This window comes from Mesoplodon densirostris, chromosome 4, assembly GCF_025265405.1.
Source record: "Mesoplodon densirostris isolate mMesDen1 chromosome 4, mMesDen1 primary haplotype, whole genome shotgun sequence".
Taxonomy (NCBI): Eukaryota; Metazoa; Chordata; class Mammalia; order Artiodactyla; family Ziphiidae; genus Mesoplodon; species Mesoplodon densirostris.
In genome coordinates this window covers 176,013,349-176,027,710 of record NC_082664.1, presented here as the reverse complement: position 1 = coordinate 176,027,710, position 14,362 = coordinate 176,013,349, and the positions used below count along the sequence as shown (strand labels likewise).

At 47.3% G+C, this 14,362-nt stretch overlaps 1 pseudogene; it reads left to right on the top strand.

The window, feature by feature from the left end:
- Positions 1-13,642: 13,642 nt before the first annotated feature.
- On the top strand, positions 13,643-14,033 carry LOC132487729 (small ribosomal subunit protein uS2-like; annotated as a pseudogene).
- Positions 14,034-14,362: the final 329 nt, after the last annotated feature.

The following is a 14,362-nucleotide window of genomic DNA, read 5'->3' as shown; positions in this document are numbered from 1 at the left end:
GATACTTTTGATTTGGATTTCAAGTGGTGTGGACTGGGGGAATTTAATAGAGCATTGTATTTCTACACCAGCTGAGGGCAGCAAGGAGCCACAGTCCTTATTCTTTTTTTTTTTTTTTTTTTTATTTAGCTGCGTCGTGTCTTAGTTGTGGCATGCAGGATCCAGTTCCCTGACCAGGGATCGAACCCGGGCCCCCTGCATTGGGAGCCTGGAGTCTCAACCACTGGACCACCAGGGAAGTCCCACTCCTTATTCTTAAAAATTCTAGTTAAAGCTTTAATAAGAAAGAAAGAGTCCCCTTTTTTGTCATTCTGCTATGCACATGTTTTCCTAAATCTAGCTTCACCGTTTTTGTCGGTTTCTCTGTAAGAACACCCAGTTTAAGCTCAGGTCTCGCTAGATACTGGGGAAGGCATGAGAATCCCTGACAGGGTCTAAGAATTATGGAATAATTGGAAATAAAATGTACATAGGGAAAGCCAGCATAAACAGCATGTATGGGGCACTGTTCTGTAAACTTTTCAAACTAATTTTGAATTTAAAATAAATGTGAGAAAGTAGACTTCAGCAGGAAAACCAGACAGCAGAATTTGTCACTTCCCTTGTGCTTGCTTGCTTATTTATTTATTTATTTATGCATGCATGCATGCATGCATGCTGCGTTGGGTCTTCGTTGCTGTGCGCGGGCTTTCTCTAGTTGCCGTGAGCGGGGGCTACTCTTTGTTGCCGAGCACGGACTCTAGGCTCACGGGCTTCAGTAGTTGTGGCGCACGGGTTTAGTTGCTCCACAGCATGTGGGATCTTCCCGGACCAGGGCTCAAACCCGTGTCCCCTGCATTGGCAGGTGGATTCTTAACCACTGCGCCACCAGGGAAGCCCCCCGTGTGCATTTTTGAGTGAACTCCAACTAGTCAATTGGGAAACATTTCCCATCTTAGCCGTGTCTCTTTTGCCTACCAGTTATCTAACAAATATCCAAGCATCTGTTACTGAACCAGTTTCGTTTTGCACCAGTTTCTAGAAGGTTTTTCAAGCCGAAATGCTGAGACCTGAGGTTTGCAGCAAACAGAGGAGACGGGAGAACAAAGTCTCAGATCTGCCTCCTGGAAGGCAAGGGGCTTGGGCTATTTATGGGATAAGGCAGCACGGTGGACTGAGGCATGGGGAGGTGGGGAGCACGGGGAAAGGTGCAGTCAGGTCATCACTGTTATTCTGTGCAGGTGTGGCTAAGCCTCAGGTCTCTGCACATTCAGAAAGGCAGGCGCACAGACCCAGGGTGGTGTCTTCAGCCCCCTGATGTCAGAAGGTCACTTAACAGAGACTCCGCATGCCCAGTTGGAGGGTCGTTGGTCCTATCCGGTCTTAACCAGTTCACCTCCAAGCAGACACAGCTGACTCCAAGTTCTGGGACAAGAACTCAGGCAAACATCTTACAGCAACAATTAAAACGACCTTGGTTAGTGGAGGCAGGTGAAATGGATTTGACTAACGATTACCCACGCTTTCACATTCACTCGGTGTAACAGGACCAAGTATGGAACGAAGACAGTAGCAGGATGAACTTGATTGCTTATTTTGCTTATGGGACCCCTGGAAAGGTGGGAGCCGATGTCTGCCGGAAACTGCTGGGCTGGGATAGGAATATCACTAGATCTTGGCAGAATAAGGAAAAGCCTGGAAGAATAACAAGAGCCTGGCTTCACAGTGGGTGAAGGGGATTTATCCTGGGCTTATGTTTATTTCACCAGAGACCCATCTAAAAAGAGTATATGAGGTACTCAAAGCACAGAACAAAACAAAAAGAAAGGCTCCTCTTTTTCTATATTTGGGGCTAATCATAGGAAAACCAGAAACCTTTGCTCCTGGTATCTGCTTGGAGCTCGGCCCCTTTTAAACCACAGATTAAATGAGTTTGAAAAGCTTATGATTGCATCAACAAAACATGATAACATTTCCCAAAGCTAATTCGAGTAATACAGCGCAACGGTTCATACCATCTCAAGTTTACCTGTCAAAATCTTTTCTTACTAACCCAACACAACCTGAATTAATCTCTCCTTCAACTCAACTCTTGTACCCATCCTGTATGTATAGTACATACCACCACCTGGCACTTAATACATTTCCTGAAAGTATGATTTTCCCATTTGTAAATATCCTGCCTTCCTGAATAGAGATAGTAAGACCCTTGAAGGTCCTGCCTATTCCTTTGGGCACCTCTGTTAGCGCTCACAGTGCCCTCACATATGAGACCCTTGCTATTTATTGCTTATTCAATATAAGCACCAAACTTCTCATTTTTTTGGCTGTGCTGCACAGTATGTGGGACCTTAGTTCCCCGACCAGGGACTGAACCCCTGCCCCCTGCAGTGGAAGTGCAGAGTCTTAACCATTGGACCACCAGGGAAGTCCCTCATTCTTGTAACTGTTTCTCTTACATAAGAGAGTATGTCCCTCTACCCTCCTACACTGTTGGTGGGAATGTAAATTAGTACAACCATTATGGAGAAGTTCCTTAAAAAACTAAAAATAGAATTACCATATGACCCAGCAGTCCCACTCCTGGGCATATATCCAGAGAAAACTAATTCAAAAAGATACATGCACCCCAATGTTCACAGCAGCATAATTTACAATAGCCAAGACATGGAAACAACCTAAATGTCCATCGACAGATGAACGGATAAAGAAGATATGGTACTTACATACAATGGAATATGACTCGGCCATAAAAAAGAATGACATAATGCCATTTGCAGCAGTGTGGATGGACCTAGAGATTATCATACTAAGTGAAGCAAGTCAGACAGAGAAAGACTAATATCAGATACCACTGATATATGGAATCTAAAAAAATAGTACAAATGAACTTATTTACAAAACAGAAACAGAGTCACTGATGTAGAAAACAAACTTATGGTTACCGGGGGGAAAGGTGGGGGAGTGGGTGGGCAGGGATGAATTGGGAGATTGGGATTGACACATACACACTGCTATATATACAATAGGTAACTAACAAGGACCTACTGTCTAGCACAGGGAACTCTTCTCAATACTCTGTAATGATCTATATGGGAAAAGAATCTTAAAAAAGAGCAGATATATATATATATATGTACAACTGACTCACTTTGCTGTATGGCAGAAACTAACACAACATTGTACATCAAAAAAAGAGAGAGAGTAGGGCTTCCCTGGTGGCGCAGTGGTTGAGAGTCCGCCTGCCGATGCAGGGGACACGGGTTCGTGCCCCGGTCCGGGAAGATCCCACATGCTGCGGAGCGGCTAGGCCCGTGAGCCATGGCCGCTGAGCCTGCGCGTCCGGAGCCTGTGCTCTGCAACGGGAGAGGCCACAACAGTGAGAGGCCCACGTACAGCAGAAAAAAAAAAAAAAGAGAGAGAGAGAGCATGTCCCTCTTAAACACACTTGGCCTGTGCAGCCTTGGCCCCAATTGCCGGTTGCTGACGTGTTTTTCCCTGAGTGTTCCAGCCACCTGTCACTCCACTGCACTCTTCGCCTCTTCACCAGTACCTCTTTCATATATGTTGGGGGACAGAGACGCCGGGAAAGAAGGTGACTGTGACTGAGAAGTTTGGTTACTCATCAGAAGCTCCACAGTAGGTTTGATTGTGTTGAATTTGATATCTATTTTTTAGGTGGATATGCTTTAACAATTTTTATCTAGTAAAATGCACATAAAATTGTCCACCTTCACCATTTCTAAGTGTACACTGGAGTGCTGTTAAGTACATTCACATTGCTGTGCAACTATCACTGCCATCCATCGCCAGAGCCCTCTTCAGCTTGCAAAACTAACCCCCTACTCCTCACTTACCTCTCCCTCCAACCCACAGTACCGCTAGTCTACCTTTTATCTCTCTCTATGAAGTTGACTATTCCAGGTTCCTCATATAAGTGGAACCATACAGCCTTTGTCTTTTTGCAACTGGCTTATTCCACTTAGCATACTGTCCTCAAGGTTCACGTATGTTGTAGCAAGTGTCAAAACTTCCTTCTTTTGAAGGCTGAATAGTATTCTACTGAATGGATAGACCACATTTTGCTTATCCATTCATCCATCTGCAGACACCTGGGTTGCTTCCAATTTGTATCGATTGTGAATAAAGTTGCTATGAACGTGGCATACAAATAACCCTTTGAGACCCTGTTTTCAATTCTTTTGCGGAATTTCAGGATCATATGGTAGTTCTATTTTTAATTGTTTGAGGACCCACCACATTGTTTTCCACAGCAGCTGCACCATTTTACATTCCCACCGAAAAGAGCACAAGGGTTCCAATTTCTGCACATCCTCTCCAACTCTTATTATTTTTGGTATTTTTATAGTAGCCGTCCTAATGGGTATGAGGTGGTTCTGGGTTAGATATTTTTGACCAAAGTAAAATTCTTAGCTCAGACTTGTAAGGACAGTTGAAAGTTGACTACCTTACTGAAATAGGGTAGGTGGAGGGAGGTGGTGTACATCTCTATCATTATGTAAATTCCCTCACTGTTCCAACCTGGAAACTTCTCCATCTCACAATACTTTAGTCTTGGGCTAAGACATTGTCTCTGAACTATCAATTCTATCTTCTTCAGAAGGATACTTTTGGTTCTGGAAGTTCAGAGGGACAAAATTATTCCAAATAAACATAAGCCACTCTTGGGTTTTAGTTCTAATGCCATTATCCTGAACAAGGCAGGTCCCACACAGGTTGACCCTCTTTGTCATGTGTTTGCAAGAGGGCTGAGAAGGTTCCCACTTCAAATCACCTTCCACCTATGTCACAAATTCCACCCTAGCCATGAGTTTGAGGACCGAGCCTCTTCCTAGACGTTCTCTTTTTAAAAAAAAAACGGGAATTGACTTTATTTATTTTTTAATTAATTAATTAATTAATTATTTTTGGCTGTGTTGGGTCTTTGCTGCTGCACGCGGGCTTTTTCTAGTTGCGGTGAGCGGGGGCTACTCTTCGTTGTGGTGCGTGGGCTTCTCATTGCAGTGGCTTCTCTTGTTGCGGAGCACGGGCTCTAGGCGCATGGGCTTCAGTAGTTGTGGCGCACGTGCTTCAGTAGTTGTGGCTTGCAGGCTCTAGAGCACAGGCTCAGTAGTTGCGGTGCATGGGCTTAGCTGCTCCGTGGCATGTGGGATCTTCCCGGACCAGGGCTCAAACCCATGTCCCCCGCATTGGCAGGCAGATTCTTAACCACTGCATCACCAGGGAAGTCCCTAGACATTCTCTTTTAAAACTCAAGTGCCTCGGGAAGTCTGGCATTAAATCCTAACATCTTAGTGGGACATTTCCTCCTTTTTGATAAGAGAAATGGAACAGCCTTGGGAACAAAGGAAAGACAACAAATGGGGATAGAAAAGCAAAAGGGAAGAGGGTCACGGGAGGTGTGTAACAGTGATGCAAGGTGACATAGGCTAAAACTGGCCTTTCACCAGAACTGGCACTGAGCCCATGTGTACCAGAGCAGTTGTATCTGCTGCTGAAATACAGAAAAACCGTCATAACAGTGGGTAGACAGCCGTTGTCCCGAGCATTTCCATCACCGCACCCCAGGCCAAGTGCCGCCTCTCCATCCCAGTGGCTCCCACCTCTTTCCTGGGACTCCTCCTCACCACTTCCCAAATCTAGCAGCCAGAGGGGACGTGCCCCAGGACCGTGGACATGCCAAGCCTCACTAGTTATTCAACATCTGAGTGTCACCTGCTTCCAACAATTGTCAAGTGGACAATGAAAGCAAGTCTCAGGATAAATTCTGCTACTGATTCAAACAGCTGTTGGCACAGGGACAGAGGAGACAGTCATCTAACCTGGTCTGTTCATCTCAGATCTCTCTCCTCTGCCATCCCGGGGTAGGAAACAGTGACCTGAGAGCAGGTGAGCCTTGTCATTTGATCCGGCCACAGGGTCCTTGTGAATGAGGGTCCCTGGACCTAGAATGCCATACTATTGGGGTCTGGTGGCTGTTTGCTTCTGTGTTGTACATGCAAGTACAGCTGTGCCCACACACTCTTTCTAGCCACAAGCGACACGCTACTAAGGATGGAACACTGTTTCTATCTTCCCTTATGGGAATTACAAACCCTCTGGTGCAGATTTAGATAATGATAGCTAAAGTACTTGAACATGGGGCTTCCCTGGTGGCGCAGTGGTTGAGGGTCCGCCTGCCGATGCAGGGGACACAGGTTTGTGCCCCAGTCTGGGAAGATCCCACATGCCGCAGAGCGGCTGGGCCCGTGAGCCATGGCCACTGAGCCTGCGTGTCCGGAGCCTGTGCTCCGCAACGGGAGAGGCCACGACAGTGAGAGGCCGGCGTACCGCAAAAAAAAAAAAAAAAAAAGTACTTGAACATGAGTTCCTGGTGGGGATGCTTCAATGCTGACTAATCACTCCAAGGGTGCAGATTAAATTTAACTAACATGCACCCATATTCTGCACTGTTGATTTTTTTGAATATCAGCTTTATTGAGATATTTTGCATATCAGAAGGCTCACCCATTTAAAATACACAATTCAGGGGCTTCCCTGGTGGCGCAGTGGTTGAGGATCTGCCTGCTAATGCAGGGGACACGGGTTCGAGCCCTGGTCTGGAAGGATCCCACATGCCACGGAGCAACTAGGCCTGTGAGCCACAACTACTGAGCCTGCGCGTCGGGAGCCTGTGCTCCGCAACAAGAGAGGCCTCGATAGTGAGAGGCCCGCGCACTGCGATGAAGAGTGGCCCCCGCTTGCTGCAACTAGAGAAAGCCCTCGCACAGAAACGAAGACCCAACACAGCAAAAATAATTAAATTAATAAAATACACAATTCAGTGGCTTTCAGTAGATTCACAGATATGTGCAACCATCACCACAGTCAATTTTAGAACATTTCTGTAACCTCAAAAAAGAAAGCCGGTATACACACAATTCTCCTGAGAACTGTCATTTCTTGGAACAGAGTTGGGTGGGGAGGGGAAGGACCAGGACTTTTCTCTGTTATTTGATTTTGATTGAACCAGGTGAATGCACTCCCCATTCAGAAATTAAAGCAAAATTTTAAAGTAAAAGAAATGAACAGGAAGAAACTGAGAGTGACTCAGAGACTGCTCAGTAAGGGGTGCAAGCAAAACTCTCTCTGCCCTTCTCCGGATTTCTGCCCTAGGTCAGGAGTCAGTGATCTTTCTCTGTCTAGGGTCAAAGAGTCAAAAATATTTATTTTTGGCTTCACCGGTTATACTGTGTCTATTGCAACAATTCAGGGAGGCAGCCGGGAACCACACGTAGCCGTGACCCCACGAAGCTCTATTTACAAGAACAGGCGGCCTGTCAGATTTGACCCCAGCTCCTGTTTGCCTGCGTGCTCTGGATGAATGCCCGGAGTCAGTAGAGCAAACAAGTCCTTTGCACCTGGGCAAGAAGCATCTGGCCTAGGGGCAGCCGTGCTTGGGGTGCACCCATGGTGCTTCTTTTTTTTAAAATTTATTTATTTATTTATTTATTTATTTATTTTCGGCTGTGTTGGGTCTTCGTTGCTTCACGCAGGCTTTCTCTAGGTGCAGAGAGCGGGGTTACTCTTCGTTGCGGTGCCACGGGCTTCTCACTGCAGTGGCTTCTCTTGTGGCGGAGCAGGGCTCTAGGCACATGAGCTTCAGTCGTGTGGCTCGCAGGCTCTAGAGCGCAGGCTCAGTAGTTACGGCGCATGGGCTTAGTTGCTCCGCGGCACGTGGGATCTTCCCAGACCAGGGCTCAAACCCGTGTCCCCTGCGTTGGCAGGCGGATTCTTAACCACTGCGCCACCAGGAAGTCACCACACGGTGCTTCTTTAGGACAGAGAAGGTGCCGTGAGCCTGGCCCTGCCCAGTGCAGAGTGTGGCTTGCTTTCACGTGTGATGGATGGCTGTTCCCTTTTCTGCTTTTCTTTTTAAAAATGTATTCTTATTTTATAAAATTGAAATATAGTTGACATATACCATTGTATTAGTTTTAGGTGCACAACATAATGATGATTTACATATATACTGCAAAATGACTACCATAAATTTAGTTAACATCCTTATTTTCTTCCTTGATGCAGCCCACTGTTGATCTCGATTAAGTTAGGGACACCCCCGAGACCTGTGGTGTACTCTGTAGCCCAGAAAGGAGCTGCTGTGAGGTGCAGTGGAGATGCTGATACAGTCACAGAATCCACTTAATTATATACATCAATGTCCATCAAAACTCTTGGTTACAAACAACAGCCACAGATCATGACCACAGGCAACAGTCATGCGCCGTGCTGGCAGGCTCTCCAGGGCTCAGAGACATGCAGGCAGCCAGGAGGCCCGGCATGCAGTGGACAAGAGCACACACGAAAGATGGGCTGGGCCAATGGCCGCAGCAAGAGCTGTGACCCTCCCACCCCCACCCCTGACCCTGGGGCCCCTGCTCTGGAGCCAAGACCTGGGGACAAGCTCTGGGGACAGAATGTGAGCCACATGCCACCTGCTGGCTGCCACTGAGGCGGGGAGAGAGAGGACACCTGCTTAGAGATGGCCAATATTTGTTACCGGTCTGAGACAACTTTTAAAAATTGTGGCAATGTGTGGAGGTATCTCTAGTGGAAAGAAGGAGTTAGGGGCCAAAAGGATATACTTAAAAGACTAACTTTTGTCTAAGTCACTGATTTTGTCTCATTTCCAGAACAAAAGGCCTCAAAGACAATAGACTTTATTAGGATAAATGTGGTCAGCGGTGTCTTCAACTCCCAGAATACATTTTTAAAAAACTTTTTGATGCTACTATTTCTTTTTTAGTATTTTTTATTTATTTGGCTGTGCCAGGTCTTCGCTGCGGTGTACAGGATCTTCAGCCGCGGCATGCGGGATCCCCAGTTGTGGCATGCGGGATCCAGCTCCCTGACCAGGGATCAAACCTGGGCCCCCCCCGCATTGGGAGCACAGAGTCCCAACTGCTGGACCACCAGGGAAGTCTCTGACAGAGTACATTTTACTATCTATGTTTTGTGGAGTTTAACATATTTTCATATGCATTTCCTCACTGGACAAGCAGTGGAAAGATGAGCTTGGAGGTCAGACAAACTTGCATTTAATTCCTGGCTCTGATATTAAATAGCTGTGTGACCTTGGTCAAGTTACTTAACCTCTCTGGGTCTCAGAATGCTCATTTGAAAAATGGAAGTAATAAGGCCTGTCTTTCAAAGTAGAAATATCCAGCTTGTTGGTGGAATATCAAAAGAGATCATACACTGTAGTAGGCATTCAACAAGTGTGAGTTATAATGCTTAACTTTTTAAAAAATATTTAATTTTATTTATTTTTGCCTGCGTTGGGTCTTCATTGCTGCGTGTGGGCTTTCTCTAGTTGTGGCGAGCGGGGGCTATGCTTCGTTGTGGTGCACGGGCTTCTCTTTGCGGTGGCTTCTCTTGTTGCGAAGCATGGGCTCTAGGCGTGCGGGCTTCAGTAATTGTGGCTTCGTTGCTCTGTGGCATGTGGGATCTTCTCCGACCAGGGCACGAACCCATGTCCCCTGCACTGGCAGGTGGATTCTTATCCACTGCACCACCAGGGAAGTCCCTATAATGCTTATTAATCCTCACAGATGTGATATATGAGGACAAACATGTGTTGCCCCATTTTTCGGTAATCCACTCTCTGAAGAGTAATTTAGCTGGTTTGTGCAAGAGATGAGATTGGAAAATCCCAGAGTTCTAATTCCTAGATCAGACGCTTTCTATCACACCACACTCAGAATACCTGCTGATGGTCTTTACTTACAATCACAAAGAAAATTGTGGTTGTGGTTTATTTTCCTTGGTAGAATGTAGAGGATGTGTGACAGGAAGTGTCTATGTGAGCTCTGATTCCTTAAGTCTCAGAGGTGGACGCAAAAGCTTCTGCACTGACTCTGCTGGGGAGGGAAACCGCAGGAGACGAGAGTGAGGGAGGGGAGGGGAGGCTGGGAAGGAGAGGGAGCAGAGGCCAGATGGCTGGTGTGCCACTGAACCAGCCACAGCTTCACAACAAAACAGCCTGCAGCTTGGTCACAGGGGCATCTACAGAGAGGGCCTGGGGAACTTCTGCTGTCAGAGGATGGCGTGGGGCGGCCATGGAGCAATTGAACTGCTGACTCTTTCCCTTATCCCGGGGGATAAAGATGGCATGGTCAATTCAATTTGGGGAATGCTAAACAAAGACAGATTTTCCAGCTGCAGGACTTGTCAGAGCCTTTGGCCAGTCAGCACCTTTGGCCCCATATATGGAGGCACCTTGGCAGTCAATTATTTTTTAATAATATCAATTTCTCCTTTTTTTTCTTTTTTTTTTTTTGCGCTACGCGGGCCTCTCACTGTTGTGGCCTCTTCCATTGCAGAGCACAGGCTCTGGACGCGCAGGCTCAGCGGCCATGGCTCACGGGCCCAGCCGCTCCGCGGCATGTGGGATCCTCCCGGACCAGGGCACGAACCCGTGTCCCCTGCATCGGCAGGCGGACTCTCAACCACTGCGCCACCAGGGAAGCCCTCAATTTCTCCTTTAACCAACAACAGCAGTAGCAGCTAACACTTGCATTATGCCTTACTACATGCCAAACACCACTGTAAGCACTCAACTTCACAGATGCTTTCAATTCTCATAATGACTCTACAGTCGTTATCCCCACTTTACAAGAGACAACCCAGGCACACAGAGGGTAAGTAGTTAGCCGAAGGTCACACAGCGAGAAAGTGGAGAAGCCAGGATCTGAACACCAGCAGGCGGGCTCTTGAGTCCTTGCCACTTTGTCACTGGAATAATGCATTAAAAGACCATATATAACATTGTTTATGTATTTTTAGGCTTCTCCCCACTTGGAAAGACTTAGAAAGGGGCCCCCGATGGAGCCCCACCCACCTGTGCATGATGCCCCTCTGCCTTAATGCCACGGCTGCTCAAGTCAGTCCCCAGCAGAGAGTTAGGCCAGTCCTTCCTGCACACAGTTCAGCCCTGACTCTGGGGGCTTTGTGACTCAGCCCTGGGGTCTGGCCATTGGCTCACCTCTGAGGAAACATAGCTTTCTCCTCCACGTGCCTTGGAAAATCTCTCCTGGTCTTGAATCTGCATTTCCTGATCTGTGGGCATTTCCCAGACCAATATCAGAGCCAAAGAAACAAAACCAAAAGCAAAACGGTCCCCAGCTCTCCTCAGGGACTCCCTCTGACAGGCTGGAGGTGAAATCCCAGCTCTATTATTTACCCACCATGCAAAGTCACTTAACATCTCCAGACCCCAGTTTTCTTTTTTTGTTTTTTGTTTTGTTTTGTTTTGTTTTTTTTTGCTGTACGCGGGCCTCTCACTGCTGTGGCCTCTCCCGTTGCGGAGCACAGGCTCCGGACACACAGGCCCCGCGGCCATGGCTCGCGGGCCCAGCCGCTCCGCGGCATGTGGGATCCTCCGGGATCGGGGCACGAACCCGTGTCCCCTGCATCGGCAGGCGGACTCTCAACCACTGCGCCACCAGGGAGGCCCTCTTTTTTTGTTTTTGTTTGTTTGTTTTTGGCTGCACCATACGGCTTGTGGGATCTTAGTTCCCCGACCAGGGATCGAACCCAGGCCCCCTGCAGTGGAAGTGCCGAGTCCTAACCACTGGACCGCCAGGGAATTCCCCAGACCTCGGTTCCTTTATTTGTAAGATGGGGCTTCATGGGGTGGTCTTGAAAAATAAATAAGAGTGTTGGGTATACTTCTTTTCTGCTCTTAATTGTTTGTTGGGAAGCTTATTCAGACTTCACTTGATAGAGAAGTTCTTAAAAATGAGGTCCAGGGACTTCCCTGGTGGTTCAGTGGTTAAGACTCCACTCTCCCAATGCAGGGGGCCCAGGTTTGATCCCTGGTCAGGGAACTAAGATCCCACATATTGCAACTAAGCCTGTGCTCCGCAACTACTGAGCCCGCGTGCTCCAGAGCCTGCACAGTGCAACTAGAGAGCCCGCGTGCCGCGATGAAGACCCGGCGCAGCCAAACATAAATAAATAAATAAATAAAATAAAACAAATGAGGTCCATGTTATCAATAAAAACAAAGAAAATCACCCCCAGGTCAGAAGAGGGGTGTCCCAGACCAGCTTCAGCGAGGGTGACCCTTGGGCCCATAATCTTGTGTTGGTCCCTCATTGCCCTGATAGGACCAAGCATCTTCCTCCGAAACAAAACCAACAAAAGCAAAAACACGCACATATCTTCCATCATCCTGTGGTTGGAGGCCCTCAGATTGTTCCCATTCACTCCTCATATCCTCATAACTTTTTTTTTAAACACCAGGGTTACACATATAATAGGTGATGATCTGCTTGCTATTAGGGCATTTTGCCTCATTAAATTCAGATTCCTTGAAAGGCATGTGGAAAACCTGGACAGGGTGAGTGGGAATGAAATCATTAGAGCGTTGGAAACTAGGGCTTAATAGATGGCAAAGACAGCTTGAGAAAAAGATCTGGGGCTAACCAACATTTTGAGTGATCTGAAAAATTTACATATGTTCCTTCCACACTTCTGACTCAACCCTCAGAATTTCACGCCAAAAAGTCTCCCAGACTCCCCAGTCACACAGACAAACTCCCTTTCACACTTCCTTACGCAGAAGACTTCACTCACACAAGCCTACGTTCACCCACTTGTTAACACTTGTACTGTTCACGAAGACACCTTTTCACGCAATCCCTCAACAGAGAAACCCAGACACCGGCCAACGTGTGTGTGTACACACACACTCACATCGCACAATAGCATTCCAGACCTGTGCTCTCAGATTTGCGTGGAAGCAAAGAGATTTGCTTCTCTCAGCTTTCATCCAAGTTCCCCACAGAAATCCCCTTCAACAGGTATTCATTAAGTGACCATGATGTGCCAGGCACTGTCGTGATTCCTGGGGGCAGCAGAACTGAATAAGACGTGGTCCGTGCTCTCAAGGAGTTCAGAGTCGACTAGAGAAGGCGGCTGGGAAGGGAGGGAAACCATGTTAAAATCTAAATGCATGGGGTGAGACTGGTCCTAAAATTGATGTGGGGCGTGGGGAAAAGCAGGTAAAGGGGAGAGGAGGGGAGGAGGGGACATGAGGAAGAGAAGGTCTCTCCTATGTGGAAAGGGAGGTATTGAAAAGAAGGGGGAGCTTGAGAATAATCTTGAAGAATTAGAAAGACTTTGCCAGGTGGACAAGTAGGAGAAGGTTGTTCACCAGAAAGAGAATGTGAAGAAAGGGAGAATCTGCATGGCATGGCAGGGGGTGATATGCCAGACAGAGGCAGAGGGGGTTGAAGAGGTAAACAGGCACAGATGACGAAAATCCTCTTACACCATGCGAAGTAATTTGAAATGTATTCACTATTCAGTGGTGAGTCACTCAGGATGCTTCTGGTGGCAAGTGACAGAAGAAGTTGCCTCTGGAGGTGTCACCAATAAACAAAATGGATTAACTCATATAACTGGAAGCCCAGAGAAAGGGCACAATATATTCAGTGTCCTCAAAGGCTCAGGTTTTTTCACCTCTTTCCTGTTCCATCCTCATCATGTTGCTCACTCTTCTCATGGTCACAACATGGCTGCAATGGCCTCAGGCATTGCATCCTCACATGGCAACATCCAGAAGCAAAAAAGAATTGGATCCCTTTTTTATGTGGACGTTGCCATCCCATGCAACAACAAGGGAGCTCACTCAGTGGGTCTGATGTGGTGGATGCTTGCCCGGGAAGTTCTGCTCATGTGGCACCATCTCCCGTGAACACCCATGGGAGGCCATGCCTGATCTCTACTTCTACAGAGATCCTGAAGAGGTTGAAAAGGAAGAGCAGGCGGCAGCTGAGAAGGCTGTGACCAAGGAGGAATTTCAGGGTGAATGGACCGCCCCACTTCCTGAGTTCCCTGCTCCTCAGCCTGAGGTGGCGGACTGGTCCGAAAGTGTGCAGGCGCCCCCTGTGCCTATTCAGCAGTTCCCCACTGAAGACTGGAGTGCTCAGCCTGCCACTGCTCAGGCCACTGAATGGGTAGGAACAACCACTGAGTGGTCTTAAGCTGTTTTTCCACAAACTCTTAAAATAGAAATAGGTTGACGAAAAAGAAAGAGTTTCTAAAAAAAAAAATAAAGAATTGTATGTCTTTTATGTGTCTCCTTTTCAGGACTCAGGAGCCCTTCTTTGTGTTTCTTTTTAAAAACTAAGAATCCTTTCCCAGAATCTCCCCCATTCTAGCAGGCTTGCTCTCATCTCTCAAGTTCTTATGCCCTTTCTTAAGTCAAGGATTAGCAAGAGATTACTTGATTGGCTTGACTAATCAACACCCATCCCTGGGGCTGGACATGGAGTCCAGGGATCCTGGAAGCCAACGGCTGACAGAGAACTGG